We start from the raw sequence: 10,429 nt of genomic DNA on the forward strand, positions 1-10,429 counted from the left end.
TCAAATTTTTGTGCAGATTAATCATCAGTTTTGGCTCGATTCGTTCAAAAACACTGATTCATTCAGTAACAAAACACCGTGTTGCTTGCTGTGCTTAATGCAGAAGAGTCTTTATAAAATTAAATGCCAATTTTACCCATTATTTACTAGAAAATGTTGACGGTTGTAAGCTAAATGAATGCCTCTGTTAATCTGCCAATTAGTAGCTGATGCTGATGATCTCAAAATCACCAAATATCAGATGATTCATTCCATTTCTTGATATATCGGTCTACCACTGCATCCAATATCTGTGCATTCCATTGAATAACATGGAGAAGTTTTGTTTCCATGTTGACTTTCTTAAGCTGCATCACTTTCAGACAGTTTTCCTGATGTTTTCTGCCTGAAACAGCATCAGTTTGGCCTCCGTATATGTAACAGATTAAAGGAGGAAGCCTGTAGTTGTTGCGTTTGTAGGGAAATCGGTGTAGATGGATCCGTAAGCAGATTTTCGGGGCTGTTTTTGATGTTTGTGCAGGCGATGCATAAAATATCTGCACTTCAAAACATTCGGCTCTCTGGCTCGTGTGCTACTTTTGAACTTCAGAGCAATTAGCGGAGCTCAGAGCGAACGCTGAGATTTGAGGATCCTTCTGTGTGCGTTTTAACTTTTAGAATGAATAAGATGAATAGGATGTCTTCTTGAAATATGCAATGATTCATGTCCTATCTTGCTTTGTTTCTCTTTTATGTCATTGATCTGAGAGCGTGGCGTTCTGGCTGCAGACGGGTTTATTATCTGTGCTGTGTTTGGACTGGAATACTGGCATACTACTTTATTAGAATACTGCACTCAGTATACAGTACTGTTTTTAAAATGCAGGCGTTATTTCATGATGAATGTTTTAAATAATCGTCCTTTTGAATTGCATGCGAGTGGCGTCCAGTTATGATGTTGAATAAATACGATTGTTACCAATTTTTAGTTAAATTTTGTGCACTAAGGTGTGAATTCAAGGCAGTCAAATGATCAAATAATGAATCAAAATAGTCAAAATTGTTGCTGACATTTCTAGTTCATTTGTCACACTGGAAATAAAGTTGAGCATTTTGCAGTGGTTCTCAACCAGGGGTCCGGGGCCTCAAAATTACTTAAATAATTTAAAATATAATTTAAAAAGACAAAACAAGCATTTAAATAAGCTAAAGCAAAAAAAAAAAAAAAATCATTTTGAGTAACTAAAACTCAAACCAAAAGTAACTAAAAATTGTTAATTGGAAGAAAAAAAAAATGCATACTAAAATAAAATGAAGAAAAAAATAAATAAAATTTGGCTATTGCCAAAACACAATTTCTCATTTTCATTTAGTTTAACCTGAAGTACTAGAATAACTAAAACTAAAACTGAAGCAAAAATTAATAAAACTATATAGACATAAAAAACAATAACTAGTGAAAATGACACACAACCTTTAAAACTAAAATGGAAAATAGAAAAAAAACAATTTGATTAAATAATATAAATTATCAATTAACTAAATAAAATTACACTAAATTAACACTGAACCAGGGTTCCCACAGTCTTTAACAACCTAGATGAGAAATCCTCATTTTGAAAGTGATTTCTGTATCTTAAAAATCATATAAATTAATAAAATCGTAAACCTCCTTAGGCACTTTTATAATCAATATACATTTTACTAGCTATGCCAAGCTCTGAAATATTTTATCGGGTAGACATTGTGAGTAAAAATGATGCTTATGCTTAATTTTTATCCAGTAAATCAGGAAAGACTGGAAAAGTCATGCAAATTCAGGAAACTTCAGCCCCTAAAACGTCTGCAATCCTGAAACGTAATTATTTTAAACTTTAATTGTGTTTATTTCAGATGCTTTTTTATTTTCAGAAACGGATGCTTTTTTATTTTAAGGAGTTCACATAAATCAAAATGCATTTTGTGAAACAAAACTAGGGCTTTATGGTTTTTTAAATATTGTTGTGGACAATGAGGGCCCTTGGAGTCAAAAAGGTTGAGAAACACTGGCATAGTGCAATTACAGTATTTCATACAGTGTGCTCCAGTTGCACATTTTGTCAAATGCATTGGGTCACACACAGAAAATTGACACGTAAACATACTGTAGAAATAGTAGTATGTTCTGCTCTGTTCTGAGCACAGCCCTCATGTTTCTGAGCCCGTAGCAGATAAATCACGACTCAAACTCCTCTCAAGGTTATCAGAGATAACGTCTCCAGAGAGCTGTGAGAGACACACACTCGTTATGCCGTCCGTTGAGATGTGAGCGCAGCGCTGTTATCCATCACAGCCTGGGTGGTGTGTGCTATTGCTTGCTTTGCAGATCTGATGCCGGTTTGTGACGTTCAGAGACGTTTCCCAGAGCAAGCGATTCCCTCGGGGTCTGTGAAATGTGATTTATTTCTGCGGTGACTCTGATACATGTTTGTGTGTCATCTGGAAGCCAAAGATCGTGACGCCATCGTACAGTCTCTGAAGGGCCGTTCACACTGACAGCGTTTTACAGCAACGAACTGTTTTTTTTATTTTTTTATTAAAGTTGTAGTAATTGTATTGTGTATTTTTGCCATTTTTGTGTTTATTATTTGTCATTTAAATGTCTGTATAGTTTTCATTTCATTTAATTTCAGTTTAATTTCATTTGTCCCTTTTAAGGTTACTTTCTGAAACCATTTTAACCAAATTTAACGTTTACATTTAAATTTAACCTTTTTATTATTATTATTAATGTCTATGTAGTTTTTAATTTTTCAATTAAACTAAACAAAAATGTAAAATGTTGCTTTGGCAACTAGCTGAAATCAAATATTATATTTTATTTCAGTTCATATTTTATTTTAATTAACAAAAATGTTTTTCAGTAGTTTTAGTTAATAAATAATAAGCCTCAAAAATGTGTTTGGTTAATAAACCATCAGTGCAGTTCTGAAGCTATTCATATGAAAAAGAAATCTTGACTATAATGGCTTTTTAGGTTAAATTATTTAACCATTTTGACCAAATTGAATAACATTTATAATCACATTCGAGCTTTTTTTACAGTTCACATCAATAATTTTGTAGTGTAAAAATGAATGATCCATGTAGTCTCTCAATTATAAAGCTCAAAAGAATGACACTCATAGTAATTATACAAGAATTAGTGTCATTTTAAATAGTTTTTGGGTGTTTTACGAAACTGCTGTCACTGTTTTACGTCAACAACCAAAATACTACCAGACTTTAAGAAACTTTTGTGAAGGTAAATTGAATGGCATGTTTGAGATATGAATTTGAACTGGGTTTATACAGGCACTGTAGCTTTAATGCGTTGTTGTTGTTCATCTTTCTCATAGTCTGTGTGTACTTTCTGAAAGATATGATAAAAAGAAAAAGGATAAAATGGATCTGAGTTGAAAATATCCTGCGAGAGAATTTACAAAAGTTTTATGAGAGACTTGGACCGATTATGCAATTCTGTAAGAGATGCGTTGAACGCTGTTTTCATCCGAGCAGATGTTGTGTTTTTACCCAGCATGCTTTGTGCGCTCTTTTCAAAGGTGACTAATTAGACCCCTCTCATTAGACCTAATTAGATCATTTATCACCTGTCCACATGCTTCATCCCAAAATAACTCATCATTTTTAGCAGTTTGACAATGGCCTTTTTATAGTGAGGTGGAGCATCGTCCTCTCAGCTGCATGTTGATTATGAGCTTTTAGGACATTAGAGATTTTTTCAGGAGAAAGATTGATTTGAAATAGTTGTATGGCAAGCTATTTTAACATTTAACACATTTCAGATGATTGCTATTCACTTCAATGGGGATCTGTCATTCAGATATCAACTATTCGGTTCTGACTATTATGTATTCCAGTTGTGACTACTACATATTTTTTACATACTAGTAGTTATTTATTAGGTACTAGTACTTATTAAACTCTAGTTTATTTTGTAATTGTTACTAGTAAAAATTATCTCACTAGTCACAACTGCTTTTTTACTTGTCTTGTTATGACTTGTCAGAATGACCACTGGCAAGCCATTTTAACATTTAGTCCTTAAAACGTACTAATATCTATTTTCATGCTACTAGTACTTGTTTTTTTTAGCTACTAGTATCTATTCCATTAGGTAGTAGTACTTATTCATTAGCTACTAGTGCTTATTCTTTAGGTACTTGTACCTTTTTTTAAAATATACTAGTACTTATTCATTAGAGAGTAGTACTTGTTTCAGTAGTGACTAGAAACTCTTCTATTGTTTCTAGTAACACATTTTGGATTTTTCCATTAAATTCTATGGGGATCTGTCATTCAGATATCAACTGTTCAGTTCTGTTTAGTGTAGTATGTATTCCAATTGTGACTAGTACATATTTGTATGTACTAGAAATTGTTCATCAGGTACTAGTCCATATTTTTTAGGTACTTTTACCTATTAAATAGATACTAGTACTTATTATTAGATAGTAGTACTAGTCGTAATATACGACAAGTAAAAATCAGTTGTGATTACAAAAGATACTAGTGTCTAATAAATAAGTACTAATACCTAATGAATAACTACTGGTATCTATTGAAAATGTACTAGTACCTAAAGAAAAATAATAGTATTTAATAATACTTTAATGAATACTTAAAAATAATCTAATGCATACTTATTAATACTATACACATACTACACATACTAGTCAGAACTGAATAGTACAAGGCTGAAGGGAATATTTCCATAGAAGCCAATGGTAAAAATTAGAAATGTGTCACTAGTTACAGAAGAATGAAGATGAAATAAGTATCAGTATCTAATACAGAAGAACTAGTATCTAATGAAAAAGTACTATTACTTAATGGAATATATACTAGTAGCAATCAAATAGATATTAGTACGTTTTATAGATTAAATGTTAAAACGCCTTGCATTATTTTTAGTAGTATCTAATTAATGAGTACCAGTATCTAATAAATAAGAACTAGGACCAAATGAATAAGTACCAGTATCTTTTAAAAAGGTACCAGTACCTAAAGATTAAGTACTATTAGCTAATGAAATGGATACTAGTAGCTAAAAAAGGTACTAGTAGCATGAAAAAATAGATACTAGTTTTATAGATGAAATGTTAAAACACCTTGCATTATTGGAAGTAGTATCTAATTAATGAGTAGCAGTATCTAATAAATAAGAGCTAGTACCAAATTAATAAGTACCAGTATCTTTTAAAAAGGTACTAGTACCTAAAGAATAAGTACTAACAGCTAAAGAATAAGAACTAGCACCTAATGGAATCGATACTAGTAGCTAAAAAAAGGTACTAGTAGCGTGAGAAAATGTTTTAAGGATTAAATGTTAAAACGGCTTGCCATAATAGATGCGTATCTGTGTTTAGTGTTTTGGCTTTGGTTGCGAATCGCAGCGGAAGGTGAGAGTGTCACGTGGAGATGGTGGATCAGTCAGGTGATTTCAGACCATATGTCACCTAAAAAGAGCCACTGACGAGCTGATCCGAGCCAAATCCGTCATCCCAGATTCATTAGCGTTTTATAATGAAATGCATTTGATGGAACTGAAATAGCAGGATCGAGAAGAGCTGTTTCCCAGAAGGAAATACGCTTTCTGAGGAGAATAATTTTGTAGCTGGCACACATTTAAGTGTGTCACAACCTCAAATCTGCTCTTCTCGGAGATCTTTCTGAATATATATGTAGAGGACATTGGTAAATGGTGAAGTGGTTGATGTTAATGTACGTTTCTGGGGGCAGATTTTTAATGAGATGTGATTTTTATTTTTATTTTTCATTTGGCCTCATATGAACCATTGAAGTCAAATAAAAGTGCATGGATTTGTTCCTCATATCATAGACTCTTACAGGCAATAGAATTAACATGTACATTAACATAATTGATTTCAAATATCAGACAAATTGTTGTTTGATGAAACAATACAAGGGCTTTTATGATACGTGTCTTAATGAATCTGTTATGATCTTGTTGCATGTCTGTGTTTCCTGTGAAATAAACCCTCTCCTTCAGCAAAGGGAGATTGATTTGACTTTAGTCTTTCTGTTCGTATTTCTTCTCTTCTCTTTTGTCTGGGATGCATTGCTATTGACGGCATTAATGTCCAGTGATTGTGTGAAGCTCTCAGCGGCTGATGCAGCAGATTTAATTCATTGGACTTTTACTTAAGTGCCTCTTTATTTCTCCTGTTTAGTCAGCAGTTATTTGTTCCTAAGCTTAAAATAGAGCCGAGCCGATGAGTGAATATTGACCTGTTGGAAGTGATCATTATCATTATAAAGAAAACAAAATGTTCTAGCCCAAGGAATAGAGCTGAGGATGTGCATATGAACAGATAAAATGAATGCAATGCGAATGGAATATAAGTTGCTTTGGGTAAAAGCCTTTGCTGGGTCAGCGAGATTTCTTTTTTTTTAAGACAATAATGCTTTTATTCATAAAGGACACATTAAATTAAAGGGGTCATATGATGCTGCTAAAAAGAACATTATTTTGTGTATTTGGTGTAATGAAATGTGTTAATGCGGTTTAAGGTTCAAAAAACACATTATTTTCCACATACTGTACATTATTGTTTCTCCTCTATGCCCCACCTTTCTGAAACGCATCGATTTTTACAAAGCTCATCGTTCTGAAAAGCAAGGTGTGCTCTGATTGGCCAGCTATCCAGTGAGTTGTGATTGGCCGAATACCTCAAGCGTGTGACGGAAATGTTACGCCCCTTACCATACTGTGATGTCCCGGCGCGACGACACAAAACCAATAAAACCCATTATAAATTAGGCATTCGTTGCATCCAGTGGAGATATAATTACTGATTATAATGACTTATACTGTCTTTCTATGTGTTGCGTTGCATCGCGCCGTGTAAACATAAAACCATGTCTGCATTTGTGATCGGAGAAATGAAACAATAAAGTTACACCTTTCTTTGCGTGAACATTTGGGAGGACGTTATGCAAATCTTCCCACACAGTGATGTAGACGTGGGGGCGTGTTTAAACGAGGTGTTTTAGGAGGGCGTGGATGACTCTTAACTTTTATAAATGATATCTCTTTGGGTTTGAGACTTTAGTCTTTGCAACTTCAGGGATCTTATCTATTCACGAACAGCTTGTAACACTCCAAAGAGAAAGGAAAACTGGAAAAAAAGTGGCATTAAAGAAATGTATCATGTTACAAAGGATTTCAAATAAATGTTGTTCTCTTGAACTTTCTATTCATCAAAGAATCCTGAAAAATAAAAATGTATCAGTTTCCACAAAAATATTGGGCAGCACGACTGTTTTCAACATTGATAATAATCAGAAGTGTTTCTCGAGCAGCAGATCAGCATATTATACTGATTTCTGAAGATCATGTGACACTGAAGACTGGAGGAATGATGCTGAAAATACAGCTGCGCATCACAGAAATACATTACAGTTTAACACATATTCACATAGAAAACACTTATTTGAAATTGTAATAATATTTCACAATATTAATGTTTTTACTGCATTTTTAATAAGTAATTAAAAAAAAAAATCTTACTGACCCCTAACTTTTGAATGGTTGTGTATATAAAAGCAAAAAATATATGTGAAACAGTGAAAGATCATGCAAGAATGTAGTCACAAACCCAAACTTTTCAAAAACATAAATAATAATAATAATAATAATAAATGGATAAAATCCTATACCGCCCCAAACGTTTCCCACAGTTATTAAAGAACCTGGAAATATTGTGGAATTTTAAATCTCATAAATGTATAAATGTTGATGAGATACAGTGGTGGCCAAGTTTATTAGAACAGTAGTATTTTCAGCAGCTAAAAACTGGTTTTAAGTCAGTTATTTCTATCTTTTGCTGTAGTGTGTCAGTAGGAAATATCGGTTTATATTTCCAAACACTCATTTTGCCATGAATTGTAATAATGCAGTGAGATTTTAGTTTGTGCCGCACGCAGAGATCTGATGAGTCTGTCTGGAAGGACATGAAGAAACCGAACAAACTGAGACAGACTCAATCCAGAAGAACTGTGTCTCCGAGACGCTTCAAGAAAGCTTCCTGCAAAGCTACAGTACTATAAAAAGTTTTAGGCACTTGTGTAAAAATGCTGTAAAATGAGAATGCTGTCAAAAATAATGTCATAAATAGATTTTCTTTATCAATTCACTTTTATTAACTAAATGAAATCAACATTTGGTGCAAGCATCCTTCGTGTTTAAAGCAGCTTTTGCTCTCAGCGCACTTGAGCAGAGTTTCTCAGGAGCTTTCTTGAAGCGTCAGTTCTTCTGGATTGAGTCTGTCTCAGTTTGTTCTGTGATCAAATCTATGGAGGGCCAAATTACTCAAAATTAATCATGAAATAAATGTTGAGTAAATAAATCGTTAAATACATAAATAAACGCAGGGTTATGGTTGTCGGCACGTCCCGAAACCCTGAAAATGAAATGTATAAATACATAAATACATGAATAATTTAATAATAATTAATAATAATTAATATTTATTTAATTATGTATTTAACGATTTATTTATATATTTCAACATTTATTTAATGATTTAATTGAGTAATTTGGCCCTCCATAAAAAAGCATCAAGATAATAAAAACACTTCAAAGTACAAATACTAAAAAATTTAAAATACAGTAAAAAAATTTCCACGGACGTTCATCAATAACTGGAGTTTGATTGGAAAACATTGCATAATCTGAGTTCTTGTTCCTGAAGCTGGTCGTCTCTATGAGCTCAGGCTCTCGTCTGGATCTCGGCCCTGCGCAGACACTGACACACACACACACACACACACACAGAGAGAGAGAGAGGAGACGCTTCAACACGTGTTCTGTGCTGTCTACAGATCAGCCTGATGACGGCTGACTGGCCTTCAGCGGCTCTTCCTGTTCCTGTGTCTCCAGATACTGCTTCCTGTGTGCCAAACATCAGAAATAGAGCACAGTGAGGATTTCTTCCCTATAGACGTTTACCATGGTAACTATGGAGTACCAGATAGTTATTGTTCATACTGTAAACTCTTAATTAATATGGCATTGTTTGATTGTGGTGGTGGTTCATTCATATTAATCACTGTAGCAACATGGTGAATGTCATTAAGATTGTCCAAAACATGGGTGATAAATAAAGAAATAAATATTCTGCACATAGAAAATAATACTAATAAGGTTATTATCATTAACTAAAACTAAAACCATAAAAAATAATTTTATGTATACTTGTTAACTGAAATAGAATAACATTTTAAACGTTTAATTGAAAAAAATATTTTAATCGTATTTTATTTTAACTAGTTGCCAAGGCAAAAAATCTCATTTTCATTTAATTTAGTACTAAAATAACGATAATGGAAATAAAAATTAATAAAAACTATACAGACATCTTTAAAAAATAAAAATTAAATAAAATAAATAAAAAAATAACAAAATTAGTAAAATGTTAAATAAAATTAAAATTAAAATGGAAATAAAAATACAAAATATTTTAAAAAATACTATAACATTATATTAATTGTATTAAAATAACACTGATTTTATAACAATTAATATTGCATTGCATTTGCTTTGTAACAAATAATAATAATATTAATTAATATTAATTAACAAAAATATTTAATCCACAAATTCTCATGACTTTAACGTGAAATAAATATGACAGACATTTCTTCATTGACATTCACCCAGCATATAAAAGAGAAATTATACTAAAACACATTTACATTCATGCATTTGGCAGACGCTTTTATCCAAAGTGATTTACATTGCATTCAAGCTACATTAATAATAATAATAATAAATAAATAATAAAATGAATGAAATAAATATAAAAAATAAATACAATTATATTTGGCACAAAGAAAATGAAACCTGATTTTAGAAAAAGTAAGCATTGCATTTGCATTGTGACAATTAGAATATTAAATTATTTTAATGTGAAATAAATATGAAACAAACAGTTCTTCATGACATTCAGTAAATGCAGTAAATGCATAATATAATACATTTACATATATGCATTTGGGAGATGTTTTTATCCAAAGTCACTTAGACTGCATTGAATGTATAATAATAATAATAATAATAGTGTTTTAATAATGACAGTACTCCTTGATTTCTGTCATACAGCAGCGCCACCTGCTGGGCGTTTACAGTACTACATAGTAACAGGAGTCGCAGCGATCAGGTAAAGACGCTCACACACCTGAGTGTGTCTCGGCCCTGCAGCAGCTCTTTCTAAATGATCTGTGTTTCAGCATCAGGATCTAACGGGTCGCTCCAGTCGCCCAGAGTCACGGCTGAATGAGTCCGACTGCAGCCCAGCGCTGACACACACACACACACCCACACACACACACACACACACACACTCACACACTCACACACACACACACACACACACACACACTCACA

This window comes from Sinocyclocheilus grahami, unplaced genomic scaffold (genome assembly GCF_001515645.1).
Source record: "Sinocyclocheilus grahami isolate Dianchi unplaced genomic scaffold, SAMN03320097.WGS_v1.1 scaffold1689.1, whole genome shotgun sequence".
Classification (NCBI taxonomy): domain Eukaryota; kingdom Metazoa; phylum Chordata; class Actinopteri; order Cypriniformes; family Cyprinidae; genus Sinocyclocheilus; species Sinocyclocheilus grahami.